A 17,986-nucleotide genomic window follows, 5' to 3' on the forward strand; every position below is an offset into this window, starting at 1 on the left:
CAGAATTCTAAAAATGCCTGCTCAAAAATGTTGGGGGTCCTCCTCTGCTATAAATGTTGGGTACAACTTCAGCCTGAAGTGCCTCCCTCCAAATGTTCTCTTGCTTACTGTAAGGTAATTGGGGAGGCCTCATTTACAGCCCTAGGGTTGCCAAGTCCTACCTGTCGCTGCAGTGGGGGACTCCCGGCTCGGTCCTGGAGTGCGTGCGTGTGCCTTGCGTGAGCGCGCCACAGCCACATCACCTGGAAATGACGCGACCACGCCAGGCACACTGGAGGCGGGGCCACGACCATCCGAGGGAAAACCATAGAGTTTTTCCTCAGATGACTGTGGCCCCGCCCCCAGCGTGCCCGGCGTGGTTGCATCACTTCCGGGTGACGTGCACATCACATACTTTGGGGATGGGGTTCCCCCTGGGGCCTGATCCGCTGGCGGCGGTGAATGGGCCTCTGGGGCAGGGGTTTCCCCGCCCCCCGGGGGGACTTGGCAAGCCTATACAGCCCCCTGATTTATGGGAATACAAGCAAGGGTACCTAGGCCAGCAAAAGGCATCTTCTCATTAGAACTTCCTGGTTTTCTCATGATTTCCCACAGATTAGGCAAAATACTTTCAAAAAGGCTTTTGGGCCATTTAAATACAATATTGTATTCTATATCCTGTTTTTAGCATGCTGCTTTTTATTCCATATTTTGTAAATTGTGCATCTTAAGATTGTTTTAAATTGTGTTGATTTGTTATGATTTGTAGATAGCCGAGGGAACCTTTGAGGTATAAAGTATAAAGACAAGTAAATAACTTCAGCAAAATATAAGCCTAAGTAAATTCCCACTGGCACACAAGAAATACAGATTAAAATAGTAAGGTTGCACCCCCTGAAAGTCTGCAATCCCAGCACGGGAAATATAATAAGTGTAAATAAATACGGAAAGTCATAATGAAGTACATAACCAGAACTTTCACTGCCCTTCCTTTCCCCAAGAAGATCACTTAGAATTGCATTTTGATTCGATGGATGTTTTCCTCCTGGGCAAGTATAAAAGTATACAATTTCTTAGTACTTCTGACCTCATTCTTGGCCTTCTTTCCGAAGGAACAGCCATTGGGAGGTAGAAATCCACATTATCAGGCATCCGCCAGGATTTCTTCACTGCCAATGGATCTGGCAAAAGGCAGGCTAATTACGAACAGACATTTTCTCTTGGCAAAAAGATGCATTTTTGCAGTATTACAGTTTAACAGCTGGGTTCAGCCCTTCTATCCCAATAACTCTTTCTAATCATTTGGCAAGGAATTATTATACAACAAAGCTGTTTAGGATAATGCCATGCTTTTCTCACAATGAAAGTGGTTTGCTTTTGCACAACAGTGGCTCCTTCCTCTACGACAAGTGGATCTAAAAACATATTTGACTATCCCCAATTTCTGTTTATGTTGACTCACCTTTAACTACTCTGTCAGAAACAAGACCCTATTGAGAAATGCCTTTTTATGTCTTTTATTTTATGACCTTTAGAACTTTAATGGAACACCTTATATAGCAGAGCGGCCTTATATTTACAATGCAGCTTTATTTCATGATATTCCAAAAGCTGCAGGCAATTTCCCTCCATCTGAAATTCTGAAGCTTTCTTCACATATTACATCTTCTGACTTTGGAATTCTTTCTTTATAATTTTGTGATACACAATCCCTTACCCAACTAGCACTGGATAATAACTGTTATAGTTTGGTAAATTCATATAGTCTTCTACTAACTTCCCATCCACTGAGATCAGTCATTAATTGAAAAAAGATATTGAGGGTAATTCCCAGAGGGCATAAGTTTCCAACCACCTCCTGTTATTGAGAACGGATTAAAAAGAGCGTTTTCCAAAGTCTGTCCTCTTTTTAAAAAATTATTTGAGTAACGTGCCAGCTATCTTTTCATATCTACCACATCAAGTGTAATCCTCCCTATATTATAAAGCAGTAAGACGCAAACTGCACGCAATGCGCCCCTACAGTGTTTGGACGGCTCGCCTGCCCGTCAACAGCTTGGCCACGTCCCATTGGCCACGTCGTTTGAGTCCCGCCGTGCACACAGCTTCCCGTGGCCTGCGGAGGATTCGGAGGACACCCGCAGCCGCCTGGCTCAGTGAGGAGAGGGGGAGGGGGCGAGAGCCGAGCAGAGGAGAGGCGCGAGTCGAACCGCGGCCGCCTGGGTCGAGCCCGAGAGGGGAAGGGGGCGAGAGCCGGGCGGAGGAGAGGGGCGCGAGTCGACCGGCAGCTGCCAGCCGTCAGCCCAGACAGGGGAAGGGGCCGAGAGCCGGCCGGAGGAGACCCGACAGGTCCGAGTGGCTGGGGACGACGGGCAGCATGCTAAGGCCACCAGCCGCCTGGGTCGGCCCGCACAGAGGGAGGGGGCTGCGGCCGAGCGGAGGAGAGCCGCGAGTGGCTCGGCACGACGGACGGCAGCCGAAGCCCGGCAGCCAACTGGGTCAGGACAGGGGGGGGCAGCGCCGTGCGAAGGCTAACACCGGCTGCCACCTCGGTCACGGCCGAGAGGGGCAGGGCGCGAGGAGGAGGGGCTAGCCGCCCGTTGTATAGCCCTTCGCAACAGGCCTTGCTCCCTAGTTCTGCATAAAGTACATGATTAACATGTGAGAAGAGCTACATTGCTTTTATTTCCTAATTATTCCAAAGTGAAGATGTTAATTGAGAGAGAGATAGAACCTACCTTTATCTGCCCCTGTGATTAGCTTTCACCCTGGCAGCCTCTATCTGGGAAAACTATGGCCCATTTGTACGGCACTGTTCACTGGTCTGTGCCCAGTTGTCTGGTGGGGAACCCGCGACAGGCTGCCAACTACAGGTTGGGAAATTCCTGGATATACGGGGATGGATCCCTTAGGGTTTGGGGAGAGGAGGGGCCTCAGTGGGATATAGTACTATAGAGACCAAAATCAAAAGCAGCCATATTTTCCAGGGAAATAAATCTCTGTAGTCTGAAAACTAGTCGTAATTCTGGGAAATCTCCAGGCCCAACCTAAAGGTTGGCAACCCTAACTAACAAAGATTTGCAGGGGATGTTTCGCTTTCCCCTGTTTCCCCTCACCACACTATTTCCTCTTATCTTTCCCTCCTCCTGGCTGTCCTCATATCCTCACATTTCCCTGTTTCCTTCTCTCCTTCATATCCACCCACCAACCTACCTTTTATCTGCCTCCCCCATCTTCAGGTATATTTATTATTTCTTTTCTTCATTTATATCCCACCTTTCTCAACAATGGGGACTCAAAGCAGCTTACATCATTCTTCTTTCCTCCATTTTATCATCATAACAGCCCTGTGGGGCAGGACAGGCAGACAGTGTGTAACCTGCCAAAGTTGAGTTGCCAGGTCCACTATCATCCCCAGCAGGGGACTTTAGGGAGCATTCCTGGTGGGGGTGTGGATGTCCCCAACATGATGACATCACATTGGGGATGTCCCCACCCCCAACAATGACCACCCACAGCCATCCCTCCCTCTCACCTCCTGCCAGATTTAAAGGGTCCACCAATCAGCTGGAGGGCTCTAAATCTTGCTGGAAAGGAGGGAGAGGAGTGGCTGCCAGCCACGCACCTGTAATTCAGGCATGCGAGGCCTGGCCCCGCTTCCCAGAAGCATTTAATGGGTCCCTTTGAATGCTTCTGGGCAGTGGGGATTTCATGCGCTTGAATTCCAAGCAACAATGCCGCTTGGAATTCAGGTGTGCAAGGCTCAGCCCTGTTGCCCAGAAGCATTTAAAGGGATCCTTTAAATGCTTCTGGGCAGCAGGGGTTTTGCGCACCTGAATTCCAAGCAGGCGTGCAAGGCTCAGCTCCACTGCCTAGAAGCGTTTAAAGGGACCCTTTAAATGATTTTGGCCAGAGGGACTGCACACGCCTGAATTCCAGGTGATGAATCCCCACTTGGGAGTTCAATCTCTCAGGAGAGAAGGGAGGGGGGTATGGGTGGTTGGGCTTCGGGTGGGGTTTGGGGTGGGCTGAAGCCCCCAAAATCAGGGAAAACCCCACCAGGACCAGGGGTCTGGCAACCCTAGTCCAAAGTCACACACTGAGCTTCCACAGCAGAGTGGGTATTCAAACAAGGGTCTCCTAGATCCTAGTCTGAAACTTTAAACAGGATGCCACACTGGCTTTTGTGGGGAGGAGGACTGCTATTGAACAGTAGCAAGCTGCCAGGCCTGGGAAAGTCATACTGTAGCAAGTCACCTGGGATTTGCTGCTCAGCCTGACCCCAATGAGTCCTGCCTCAAAGGCCAAAACAGTTCCAGAAAAGGCCCTGCCCCCTCCCCCTGCCTTTTACTGACTGAAACCGAGGCTTCAGATGCCAATACTTTTGTGGTTGCCTAGCCACAGCCACTGAGGGCATTTGTTTCTTAAAGCTACAGGCATTTGAGGGCCTTCTAAGTCTTCCAATTAATGTTTAAGATTTCAGATATTTCTGCAATCCTGGGGTTTTCTCCACAGATGGGGTTGAGATTTAAATATATTGAGACTACCAAGATTGTATATGCATGTCAATTTTTGTTCTTTGTTCATAAAAAGCAGTAACCCAGCCATATCCATTTCTATGACGCCTGTACTCAGAGCAATAATTCAGGTAATGCATGACATTAAAATCCAGTCATAAATATTCAAAGCTGAAAAACAGATGCAAGTTAACTTGTGAATGGTAAATGGAAAGAGTAGCCTTGTATTTTTTTTCCAGCACAGTAACTGTATAGGTTTGAAGGAAAGGAAGTATAATTATGTAAAACTGCACAATCTCTCATTTATAAAACTAGAAGCCTGCAATAGAACTTTCTGGAAACAACTGATGGTTGTACTGCTGTCTTCTCTAAGTGTGTTTACTAAAAGGAAGGTTCTTGATTTCTCTTAGGGGCCAAACTACATGTTAGAGAGGAGGGGCTGTGGCTCAATGGAAAAGCCTCTGCTTTGCATGCAGAATGTCTCAGATTCAATCCCTGGCATCTGTGGTTAAAAGGACAAGCCAGTAAGTGATGTGAAAGATCTGAGACCCTGGAGAGCTGCTGACAGTCTGAGGACACAATACTGACCTTGATGGTCTGACTCACTATAAAGGATTTTCATGTGTGTTACCCTGACCCAGACAGTCATACATCAGATGCAAGTGAACTTGTTTCCCAAATGTGCAGGGTTCTGATTTGGATTGTGACCATGGTATGGGTTGAGAAGGGACTTCAACCAATCCAACAGAGCTCTTGAGGTGGTGTTTTCTGCACCGGGGGGGGGGCTGCTCATGTAATCCACCAGTACAACTGCAGCCCCCCAATGGGAGGAGGGGGCATAGTTCAGCAGCAGAGTCTCTGCTTGGCACGCAAAAAGTCCTGGTTCTATCCCCAGCAACTGCAGTTAAAAGATTCAGGTGGTAGGTGATGTGAAAGACCATTGCCCAAGACTCTGAAGAGACGCTGCCAGTCTGACTAGACAATACTGAACCTGGTGGACCAAAGGTCTGATACAGTGTAAGGCAGCTTTATGTATCCATGTGATAAACATCACCCCCAGGGCCATTGTGTGTGGGGAACTGAAATTGATCTCCCCCCATGCCACGGTCCTGATATAAACTATGCAGCTTGGGAAACAAGTTCTCTTACATCTGATGTGCACCTGAGGCAAAGTTAGGTTGGGGAAATATAGGCACGTGCTTAACATTTTAATGTGTCAATTGGCCCTTATTCGTTAAACTACTGGTCCTCCTTTTCTCTGGCATGCAAAACATTAAGTTACAGAGCACTGCAAGAGAACAAGGCCCACAGATCTTTCAGCATGATTATGCACTAATATCAATGCAATTCTGCCTTAGCAACACCATTATGAAATTGCTTTTTATATATCATTTTGATATGATCATTTGCCAACCTCTTCTTTATTGACTACAAATACATTGTTAACTGTTATTGTGACTATCTGACTTTACAATAAGTGAAAATTATAGCCAGAACATAAGGACAAAACCAAGATACCAGTAGAACAGTTTCTTCCTTTTAGCAAATAAAAATGTAACAAATTCAGCTGAAGGACATTTTGTTTTAAGGAAAATGCCAAAAATGAAATCATCCAACATTTGCGGAAGGAAAATTAACGCATACCTAAAGTCAAGTGTCAGCTTGTCATCACTACTGCTAGCTAATTTCAAGAAATAGTTGGCCTGGGCAGAGGATCAGCTACTTTTGATGGCAAAAAGTCAATCTGAACTATGCTAGAAGCACAAGGATGGGTATTACATCCATCCACTATTTAACTGGGTTTGATATTTTTTTAGTATATGTGCTGCCAAAGCGAGCACGGGTTTGATATTAACTTTGCATGAATGCGCCAGTGATTCCAGATGAGGGTCCTGGGAGGTGACTGTGTTTTAAATCAGCAGGAGATAAAACTACAAGTAGGTAATTCACAGTATAGACTTGCGTAATACATTTATAAGCATGCTGTTTATAAGTTTACATTTTCCATCTGGTTTTAATTTATTTCTAATGGTTTTTTTTCATACAGTTAAGAAATGGGCTGCCTTGCTGTGATGCAACTCACTCTGTAATCTCAGGACTAAGTAACATTTTATGTGACTAATGAGTTTTTAGCATGTCTGCTATATGATCCAGACAGTGAACGCCACAATACTGGAAGGAGATGTCCCACTATGGTTGTATAGGTGTGTCTTATAGTGTTCTCTATAAGACAAGTGAGATATATTATTAACTCTTTCATATTGAGCAACACCTTGTTTTTATTGGGGTCATTAATAATAATATATACTATAAAATATATGGGAAGTAATGCTCAGTGGTTGTATTCTTAAACATTCATTCACTCAGATATGAAAATCAGATTCTTGGCTCTTGGTAATTTACCATATTGGCTATGTCAATTTTTGCATTTAATTCTACAAAAAGGACCATGTTGTGTTGCATATAAGAATTACAAGTCAAGTAAACTGCACAACAGGATTAATCCAATTAGCAACTGTAACAGTATGACTCCACTGTTGACACCAGTATGTGGTATAGCCCATCCAGCATTTTAATCCAAAGCTCATTCATTTGGCAGGAAGTTTCAGTTTTCTCCGTGGAACTTGCTAGGGTTGCCAGGTCCTACCCAGCTGCCAGTGGGGGGCTTTGGGGGGCATTACTGGAGGGGGTGGGGATGTCCCCGATGTGATGATGTTACACAGAAGTGACCTCAATCACATTGGTGATGCAGGCCCTTGGAAAGCACCAGCAGCGCCCACTTGCAAAACACTATTTAAAGGGAAAGTTCCCTTCAAATGGTGTTTTACAAGCAGGGCCAGGCACCATCCGCCTTACCTCAAATCCAAGCAGCAAATTTGCCACTTGGAGTTCAGGCATGGGCAGCCCCCACTTGCAAAGCACCATTTGAAGGCAAATTTGCAGCATGGAGTTCAGGCGTGTAGCTAGTGGCCACCCCTCTCCCTCCCCTCCTGCAAGATTTAAAGGGCCCTCTCCAGCTGATTGGCAGGCCACATGCTCCTGCCAATCAGCTGAAGGGCCCTTTAAAACTCATTGGAGGGAGAGGGATCACCAGTGGTCATTGTTGGGGGTAGGGCTTCCCCTGCCACCAGCTGGCCAGCAGTAGGCAGGAGCCTGTGAAATTGGGGGATTCCCTGCTCCCACCTGGGGCCTGGCAACCCTAGGACTTGCTTTCAACAAATAATAGTGGAAATACAAATAGGAAGCCAGAAGGTAACTGGTTTTCCCTCTTTGATTAATGATCCTTGCAGAGTCAACTCCAGAATTCAAATTACACACAACAATGGTTCTGTGTATTCTGCTCCAAAAATATCCATACATTTTATTCTGTTGGACCATATGTGATCCTATTGATCTGTATTCTCTTTTAAAAGTGGAAGAACTTCCAGGGCTTCAAGCAATAGTACTTGCCTGGATTATGAGATCCAAAAGTAACTGATTAAAAGCAAGCACTAGTGTTGTCCTGAGGTGGCCATTTCGAACAATGATAACACACAAATGTGTAATGGATTTCATATATCTGAAATATTCCCCTGAAAACAGAACAACGTGTTAACCTCACAGGCTTCATAGCAATCATAGATATCCTATATTCTACCAGACAACAACTCTGCAAAACTCTGTATCTGACTGATGGGTTGTTATCAAGAAATAAATAAAACTAAATTTTAAAAACAGACTAAAGGACTAATGCGATGGGGAAACCCAGAATATTATCTGGATCCAGCAAGTAGAATATTCTGCACTTAGAACTAAAGTACATATGCTGCTGAGTTATATGTAAGTTCAATGAAATTTTTTTCTTTTATAAAACTTTATTTACTTCATTTATAGCTCATGTTTCTCTCTGAGACTCAAGTCAGATTACAAAATACAAAAACAATTCAGACAGTGTAAGAAGTACAATAAACAATGCAGTGGGAAGGGGCAGAGGCTGCAAACTAAAGTAGTTTAATGCAAGGAGGGATTCTTAACTTTTTGTGACAGGTTCCTTACCCCAGTTGCTTTTCCCCCCACCAGAGAAAAGAGATAAATGCCCAGTGATTTTTCCCTTGCAGAGCAAAAAAATTCTGTGAGGGAGGGAACATGATTTTTTTTAGAAAACTAGTAGAAGGGTAAAGGGGCCACAGTGGCTTAAAGGTTAAGACGCTGAGCTGCAGACCGGAAGGTCTGTAGGTCAGCAGTTTGAGACCCTAGTGCTGCGTGACAGAGTGAGCTCCTGTCTCTAGCCCCAGCTCCTGCCACCATAGCAGTTTGAAAGCAAGAAATTGCAAGTAGATAAACTTTGGTGGGAAGGTAACAGCATTCCGTGCGTCTCAGCATTTAGTCATGCCAGCCACATGACCACGGAGAAGTCTTCGGACAGCGGTGGCTCTTCGGCTTGGAAACGGAGATGAGCACCGCCCCCTAGAGTCAGATTCGACTAGCTTTCAAGCAAGGGAAACCTTTACCTCTAACAGGTTAAGAGCCTCCTCTCCTTTGAGTAGATTTTCTGCTTTATGTTTGCATCCTCCATTGGTGCAAAACCTCAAGACAAACTAATTACAGCTGAGTGTCAGAAGTAACACAGCCCTTAAACATTTCTAAGATGTTTGTCATAATGGCCATGATCCAGTTAATTCTATGAATGCTCAGTGGGCTTTCCTACTATCAGATAAAGAACCACCCAGACCATCTGTATCTGACACGGGACCGGATAGTGCTCGATTCTCTGTATCCAGCTGATTAACTATCATATCTGCCACAGCAAAAGGAGTGAGCAAGAGGCACCATTTTCCAAGTGCCTACAGAGGAAGAACATTATGCAAAATTTCTAAGCTTCCCCCCATCTTCTCTTTCTTTAGTAATTGTCAAACTAATTTCTCCCTATTTTTTTCCTCCCCCAAAACTGTTCTCAAATCCTTACCCACCTGCCCCTGTACCAAGAAAAACCAATTTTGTTCACTTGTGCCACCATTTGTGTTTCTGCGTGTGTTTTTACTGTCAAGTCACAGCTGACTCATGGAGACCCCATGGGGATTTCAAGACAAAAGATGTTCGGAGGTGGTTTGCCATTGCCTGGCTCTACATCACGACCTTGGTATTCCTTGATGGTCTCCCATCGAAGTACTGACCAGGACTGAACCTGTTTAGCTTCCACGATTTGATGAGATTGAGCTAGCCTGGGCCATCCAATTCAGGGCCTGTTCCACATATCTATCTACAGAAGTTTTTGTCACCAATTTTTTGCAGAGGAATTCACAAAATAGCTTAGCAAAAATTAGAGGTAGAATTAAAATCAGAACAAAAGCCAGCAAAATACCGTCAGGCGACACAATCAGCAGACCTACAGTGAAAAGCAAACTGAAAGGATAATAGGAAGGATGCCAAAGGAATTAGCAGGGGAAGGATATTCAACAAATGTTTGGCTACATGGCAGTCAATTTTACCTCTAGGTGAGATGAAACAAAAACCAAGGCCTCGTCAATAGCTCTTGAACATGGGGGAAGATCAAAATTTGGGTCCCCATTGAGAAGAATGTAAATAAATACACAAATAAATATGGCATGTGGCACTTGAAAGGTTAAAATCAGCACTTTTTAACTGAACCCAGAAACAAACCGAAAACTAGTGCAAATGCTTTAAAAACAATATAGAATTTCTATAAACTTCTCTATGATTGTTTCAAAGACATTAAAAATCACAACACTTAAAAACTAGAACATTTTAATCTTCCAGGACATTCAGTTGCTGACCTAAGAGTGACAGTCCTCAAACAGAGAAACTTGATGGGGAGATTACTGAATTTGAGTTCATTCACAAATTCAGAGCAATGGACCCCACCCCCCAGCTGAATAGATGCTAATTTTCTATTATAAAGCATTTTGCACCTGGTCCAATTTTGCATTGTGCCCTTGCATCCTGACCTTCTTTGCAACACCCCTCCCACCTCCTGACTGGGATATAAGGACTCAGGGATCTCCATTCCTACTTGTGTCTGACAAAGGGAGCTGGATTTGGCAAAGTGTTACTGGACTTGAATCTAGCTCTCTTATTGCCAACAATTACATTGGATGGTCTTAGTGTTTTGTGATACTGACTCTCAATTCACTCTGTAAATCTGTTCAATGGGGCCAGGGTGGGGTGGCTTCAAATAGATTCTTACTAAGTTTAAAAGACTGAACAAAGGTATGGGGGGGGGATGCTCTATCTCCACAATCATTTTAGTTGTTTTTCCTTTTATCTTCGTCAACTCTGTTAAATTTATTATGAGACACAGTGATTGCAAGAGCCCACTGAGCTCACTTTGATCATGGTTGTAGCACACTGAGGCTACCATCATCAGTGTTTTTTCAGCTATAATTTCAAGGTCTCCTTCCTTGTTATTACAGGCTGTTCAGTATACATATGTGAAAATAGGGCACATTAACCAAATGTTATATACTTTGAATCTCATCTGTCAAATCAGGCAAACAGTTCAGCCAAACAGCTTGGAAAAGCCTGATGTTTTTGTAATATGCCCTGATTTTACTCAATTTATGAATAAATAAAATCATACCAGATCTTGGGGGCAGGAGACTTCACAGTTATGTTGGACTGCTTGAATAATCTGAATCAATTACCTATGTTAACTGTGGTACATTGTGCTCTGGGTTACATACGTAAATTTGCTGGCATGAGCATGCTATATGTGTGCCCACACAATGGCAGTAAGATGCTTTTATTTTTTAGGTAGGGTCCTGGACCAATTTCTGCACCGTGATTTTGCACTGGTTTTAGATCTTTGACTGTTGACAGCAAATTATCGTTATGCATTGTAGGATATTTATAAATTACTCAGTAATTTGGAGATGTGCCAGCTTTATGTTTGTACAGGCATGTACCATAAATCTGAATGATTACTGTCCCTCTGGGGCACCTATGTAGCCAGTGAATAATATAAATTTATTATGATAGTATTTAGCAAATTAAAGATGAAAGGAATCCATTTCCCCTTTCAACAAACAGGCATGTTTAATTTAGTGCTTCCAAAAAAGACAAAGAAAAGCAAGACTGATCAGGAAAAAAAACTACGAAGGGCGATATAAAAAGCATGACTACATTTGGATGGTCCCAAATGGCCCTCAGTAGTAGGTTCTTAACCAGTTGGGGCTTTTGCTGTTGTTCAGTCGCACAGTCGAGTCCGACTCTTCACGACCCCGTGGACCACATCACACCAGGCACTCCTGTCGTCTGTCATCCTCCGGAGTTTGCTCAACTCCATGTTCACTGCATCAATAACACTAACCATCTCATCCTTTGCCATCCCCTTCTTCTTTTACCTTCAATCTTTCCCAGCATCAGGGTCTTCTCCAGTGAGTGCCCCCTTCTCATTTGGTGGCCAAAGTATTTGAGCTTCAGGTTCAGTCTCTGGCCTTCCATGGTACAGTCAGGGTTGATTTCTTTTAGGATTGACTGATTTGATCTCCTTGCAGTCAAAGGGACTCTCAAGAGTCTTCTCCAGCAACATAATTCAAAAGCATCTATTCTTCGGTGTTCGGCCTTCCTTATGGTCCGACTCTTGCAGCCATACATTGCTACTGGGAATATCATTGCTTTGACCATACAGACTCTTGTTGGCAGGGTGATGTCTCTACTTTTTACTATGTTGTCTAGGTTTGCCATAGCTTTTCTCCCAAGGAGCAGGTGTCTTTTAATTTCATGGCTGCAGTCACCATCTGCAATGATCTTGGATACCGCTCAACATCTGGTTTCGGTGCGTTGATGGCGGGCGCGCTCCTCCGAAGCTCCAGAGAGAGCAGCCCATGACCCAGTGGCAGGGAGGGAGTCTGGCTGGCTCTGGACTCTCCCTGGAGCCCTTGTAGAGGGCTCTCAGCCTGGGGTGCTGGGGGTGCCTCTCCCGAGGCCAAGGCCAAAGAATCAAGGTTCCCCCCTGCCCATATTGCTGATTTCAACTAGCACAATGCCAGAATGTTAAAGGCATTAGAGCTAATGAACTTTTAAAGACTTAAGCGAACTTTTCCCAAAATATAAACAATGTCTTATCAGGCTGAAAAGATGGCAGGAAAAGCGAAGATTCAACAAGGAACTGGCAGCTCAGCACATCTGGTTTCCAAACTGAAAACGGACTTTGACTTTCCAGGCATGCTGGATACTGCATTGGGACCTCTGGTGGCACAGATGACTAACATCAACAAGACCTTGGAGTCTTTACAAAAACAGCTAAAAGAGTCTAATAAAAGAACAGAAGAAGTGGCAAACAAGACAAAAGCAATTGATCAGAGACTGGAAGTTGTGGAAAAAGAAAGATCTTCAGACAAAACTCAGCTTTTGCAGCTACAAATGGAAAAATCTTCATATGTGTTGAGATTTCAGGGTGTTCCAGAAAACAAACCTGAGAATCTGAAAGAAACTCTTAGTGAAGTGCTTGCACCAGTGTCAGGTATCAAGGCGGAAGTATCACAAAGTGAAATGGATATGGCCTACTGGACATATTCAAAATTTATTAAGGGAAAAAACCTGCCTGTCAGATTCTATAAGAGATCCATAAGAGATGTAATACTGAAAGCAACATCCGGGACTACACTGAAAATCAAAGAAGAAGAGATCAGAATCCTAAAAGATATTCCATTTGAGATAAGGAAGAAGAGAAAACTATACAAGAACTTAACTACTTATTTACAGGAAACGTCCACCACCTACAGATGGATATTACCAGAAGTCTTGATGTTCAACTATAAAGGCAAAAAAGAAAAAAATGACTCTCTTATTAAAGCGAAGCAGTTTTTGGAAAGACAGCAAGATTTAAAAAAGGACAAAAAGGACACAGAGGAAGAAGGAGAAAGAGAAGTGGATAGCTTGCATGGCTTGGGAAGTCATGAAACATCCACAGATATCAGCTCAGAAGTTGAATCCGAATCACAATTTGGAGAGGCAGCACCCAAACCACCTCAGGACTATAAAAATAAGAAGAAAGGGAAAAAAGGCAAAAAATAGCTTAAACCTAAGAAGAAATGTTTATATTACATTACAGATTCTTGCATTGTTAATAGCTTTAACTTTATGCATATTGAAACAACAGAATGAGATTATTATTCTTAACGTGAAGAGAAAAACTTTGACTTAAGATAACAATAATTACGATATATGGTCTTTGTGTAGCTGTAATTTTAGGTAGTGTGTAGTTGTTAGGTAGTACGTGGGGGTGCCTCAGCCTTGGGAGAGGCACCCCCAGCACCCCAGGCTGGGAGCCCTCTACAGGGGCTCCAGGGAGAGTCCAGAAGCAGCCAGACTCCCTCCCTACCGCCAGGTCACTGGCCGCTCTCTCCGGAGCTTCGGAGAAGCGCACCTGCCATCAACGCACTGAAACCAGAAGTCCCACGGTTGAGCCACTTTTGAGGGAAACTGTTTTTTCCTATTTTCACTCCCTTCGTTGCACTTCTGAATCGCTGTGGTGTGCTGTTTTAAATGTCCATAGCGCTTCCTACAATGCCAATTCCCCCACCCTTTCCCACCTTTTTAAACATTTTAAGGTGAGCACTATAGCGCTAAACTTCAGTGCTATAGCGGCACCATTGAGATGCATTGATTCCAATGAGTCAATGCATCTCAATGGTACTTAGTGCTATAGCGGCTTAGTGCTATAGCACTCACCTTAGCATGTTCTAAAGTCCAAGGAAGATCGTGTGGTGAAAAAGGGAGGGGGAAAATGGGACTGTTTGCAATTACCATAGCGCTTCAGGGACGGCTCATTAATGGAAGGAAATTCACTGAATGAAACCCCTGTCCCTGTATTGCTTGACTCAAAATCAGACATACAATGGATAACACCCAGTTTAGAATGGTAATGTGGAAAGGGTCATACACTCCTTTTTACAACCACTAACCTGATGCATTTCCACAGTTCAAAACATCTCTGCAGACTTACAGCCTGATTCTCACAGGCGGTAATAACATTCCCTTTTACAATCACTAACCTGATGCATTTCCACAGTTCAAAACATCTCTGCAGACATACAGCCTGATTCTCATATGCAGTAATAACTTTGAACAAGGCAAGTTTACCACAGGATAAAACAAGTATCACATAAAATACAATATAGAAACCCAGGAGGTTTCTGTGAAGATAATAATTAAGTGTCCTCTGTCAATGAATATGTAAATGAGCCCTAGGAATGTGGTGTCCTCTAAGTAATCTGAGCCACTGATCAAAAGTAGCTATGATAAAATGTCATTTTAAGGGCATTTCCTGAATTGGGCCAGCAGTGTTTGAAATGGTCACTTTAGCTGAGCTTTTAAAGGGCAATTTGACCTTCAAGAATTAGCAGGCAATAAATGCTTATCTTCCTATCCTGACAAGTTTCACCTGCTGATTCAAATAGCTATATAGAAGAACAAGAGCAGACTGGGATACCTTTCTCCATGCCAGTTGGTATTTCTGGGTAACGACAGCAACATACATATCTATAAAAGATAACTAAAAAAATCCTTAGTTGGTTCCTCAGAGCTGTTTTATCTGGGAGCCTATGCATGGGTCATAGATAACATTTTTGCATCTTTATTCCACATTTAAATTTCTTTTTAGAAAAATACTTCGTCTTGAATGTGAACTAACTTGGGGAGCATTTTTCAACATAAAATATATCCAAACGTATAATGTATATATAACAGTTCTATAAAAACACTATACATATATGTATACACACATGCAACACAACATATCCACCAACAGAAAAAGAAGCCACAGGGACTGCCAAAAAGCATATTATATTCCCACAGTTAATTTGAATGTACAACTACCCCCTTGCCTCATGCCCTCATTTCAGTTTTCCTCTTAAACTGTATTCTCTGTCTTTTGGAATCATTAACATACACTCATTTCATGGGTAGGGGGGTAATTTCCATACCTATATTTAAAAAGGAGGCATTTACCTTCTGCTCAGGCTTCTTGGGTCTGTTTTCCAGAACTTTTCAGTCCAGGGAACAACACATTCCACTTTCCTTAGTTTCAAAGCACTGTAAGAAACGTCTTGCTGACGCTAAAAAGCCCCCACATCACACTCTCACTGAGCCAATTACAGCAGCCAGTTTCTTAATCCACATGACACAGTTTGCTCTAAACTCCAAATCACAACTCTGTATTCTGTTCCCTCTACATCGCACAGTGCAGACAGAGAAAGACTCTTCAGGCTGTTCAGTTCAAGAGAGCAGTCGGTGGAGTAGTCCACTAAAGAGAAAAGGGGTGTGTGATAATATGGGTCCAGGTGAGGGCAGTACCATTGTTTGAATCTTACATGTAATAACTGTGATAGAGCTATTCAGAGCATTTCTCCTTCACAGTGAAGGGCTGAAATCAGCACCTTGGAGGTTTTCTGTGAGCAAGATAAAATTACACCTTCTAAAACTAAGCATAACTGAGTACCAGTGCTTTTAAGTGTATCCAAAAGGATAATTTAGTCTCTAATCAGTAGGTTTGAAGTCGCCCCTCACCAAGTAAATGTTACAATTCACACAGAAGAGCCTCAGATTCATAATCCGCCTCCTTGAAAAAACTGTCCTTGATTCAATTCTCTTGATTAGCTTCTTGGCAAAGATGATCGTGTCATATAACAAGAATTAACTAAGCAATGTAGTACTGTGTTTTTCACTTGAATGGCTTGAAATCAGACTTGGGAAGCTACCTAAATCAGAAAGGGTTATGTATCCTGATTTCAGCTATTTTTTAAAAAAAGAAAAAAGAGAAACAAAACTGCATTTGACCGATATAAAATTCAGCTCAGTTCCATTGCTAAATCTGCAATTTAACTGGGTTAGTAATTGGGTTGGGTTAATTGTAATTTTTTTCTTGGCTGCCACAGTTACATTGGGATTTGACTTCTTTTCAATAAATCCAGTTCTAATTAGTCAAACTCTAGTGGGAATGGCAGTCAGACATGAAACTGTGTAAACCTGTAATATATATTTCTTGTACCTATGGACAAGTGATAAAAACCCTACATGGTTCCGAAGTGGACTAAACAACAGCAAGTATACTTGGGCAGCTGCTTGTATTTTAAAAGGAAATGTCTGGGTGGGATCTTCTACTCAAAGTTATATAGCTTAATATTTTACTTTAGGTTTTATAATGAGCAAGAAATCCACAGTTCCTGTTGAAATTACAGTTCTATTTGCATCAGTTCTTGTTCTGCTAACCCACACCCAATACATGGACGGACACAAAGTGAGTCCAGATGCTTTACTGGAATGCTCAGGAAGGTTAAAAGTTCCTCAGATTAGTTTGGACAGACACGTGATTTAAATGCTTTTGAGATGACCACAAGGCTTGCTAATTACTTTTGAAATTTTAAAAGGACCCTGCCTTCCAAAAAAGTAAGGCGACAGAAAAGGGGTTAAGGCAAAGAACACACAGGACTCATATTGTCTCCAATGCTGAGAGACATCACCTGGAAATTTGGAGTTAATGTCCTCAATATGCAGATGACACCCAACTCTATTCCTCCATGTCAAAAGAGTCAGGAGAAGCAGTAGATATTCTGAATGAGTATCTGGAAGTGTTAATAGAGGATATGAAGGCAAATAAACTGAAGCTCTGTCCAGTCAAGATTGAAGTGCTGTTGGCCAATAATGTAGCTACCTGGGGTGGAGAATATGGAGGCACTTTCCACTCCCTGTGTTCCTACCTTTTTAAAAATTGTCTCTAGCCTTTTTCCTTGTAGAGATATAAAAGCAAATGTGCAAGCAGATTTTGTCCAAATTGCCTAGGAAAGAAGGGGGACAGCTTCAAGACGACTGGAATTCATTCAGTCAGACCCATACTGATAATTCTTATCTGCTGGGTCCCAACACCTTCCCCCACAGGTCCTTTGCTTCTTCCTCTTTTGTTTCTCTTCCTCTTCAATGTGCATACACGTCAGACAGGTTTCAATTTTGGAACCCCTCACTAGAAAAAGTATTTTACTGCAGAAGCCCAAAGGGCAGGAGGGACATAATATCCAGGCAGTCTAAAGCCTCTCACTGCAGAAAAGTTAATTCTTTGGAAGAATATAAATACATTTGGAACCAATCCTTTCTCTGCACTCTGAAACGGCATACAATCTGTACATGCACAGAATGTTTTCTCCTCAATAATAAGACACTTTTGCCTACCTGGTATTAAAGGAGAATATCTATGTTGGCGGGAGTGATTCACAGGCAGGTGTAACTTCGAATCTCCCATTGTAGTAGTTAAATCATGGATTAATTGCTATCTCAAAATTGCTAGTACAATTAGCAATTTCAGGTTTCCTTTCTAACAGTACCATTATTACTAAGTTGTCTGTCTCATAGTTTCAAATACTGTATCTATTGGCACACTAGCCTGAAGAAGAGAATGATTTCAGCTATATGAATGAATTAAATCTGTACTAAAAACCTGGCTAATGGTAGGTATGAAAACCCAACCTCTTCTCCTACTATCTTTGTGTGACAGGAAA

The 17,986-nt window shown here is 42.9% G+C and overlaps 1 protein-coding gene across 14 annotated transcripts in view; it reads right to left on the bottom strand.

The window, feature by feature from the left end:
* ABLIM1 (actin binding LIM protein 1) overlaps window positions 1-17,986 on the bottom strand; it is a 151,070-nt gene that overhangs the window by 102,503 nt on the left and 30,581 nt on the right. The window contains exon 1 of one of the 14 annotated variants that reach the window (XM_015421514.1): window positions 15,447-15,519. The exons of the other annotated variants lie outside the window; for them this stretch is intronic. The gene's annotated coding sequence lies outside the window, so the exon portion shown is untranslated. Of the gene's footprint in view, window positions 1-15,446; window positions 15,520-17,986 lie in introns of those variants that run through there. 14 annotated transcript variants of the gene reach the window in all.

Source organism: Gekko japonicus, unplaced genomic scaffold (genome assembly GCF_001447785.1).
Source record: "Gekko japonicus isolate JY-2015 unplaced genomic scaffold, Gekko_japonicus_V1.1 scaffold1116, whole genome shotgun sequence".
Taxonomy (NCBI): Eukaryota; Metazoa; Chordata; class Lepidosauria; order Squamata; family Gekkonidae; genus Gekko; species Gekko japonicus.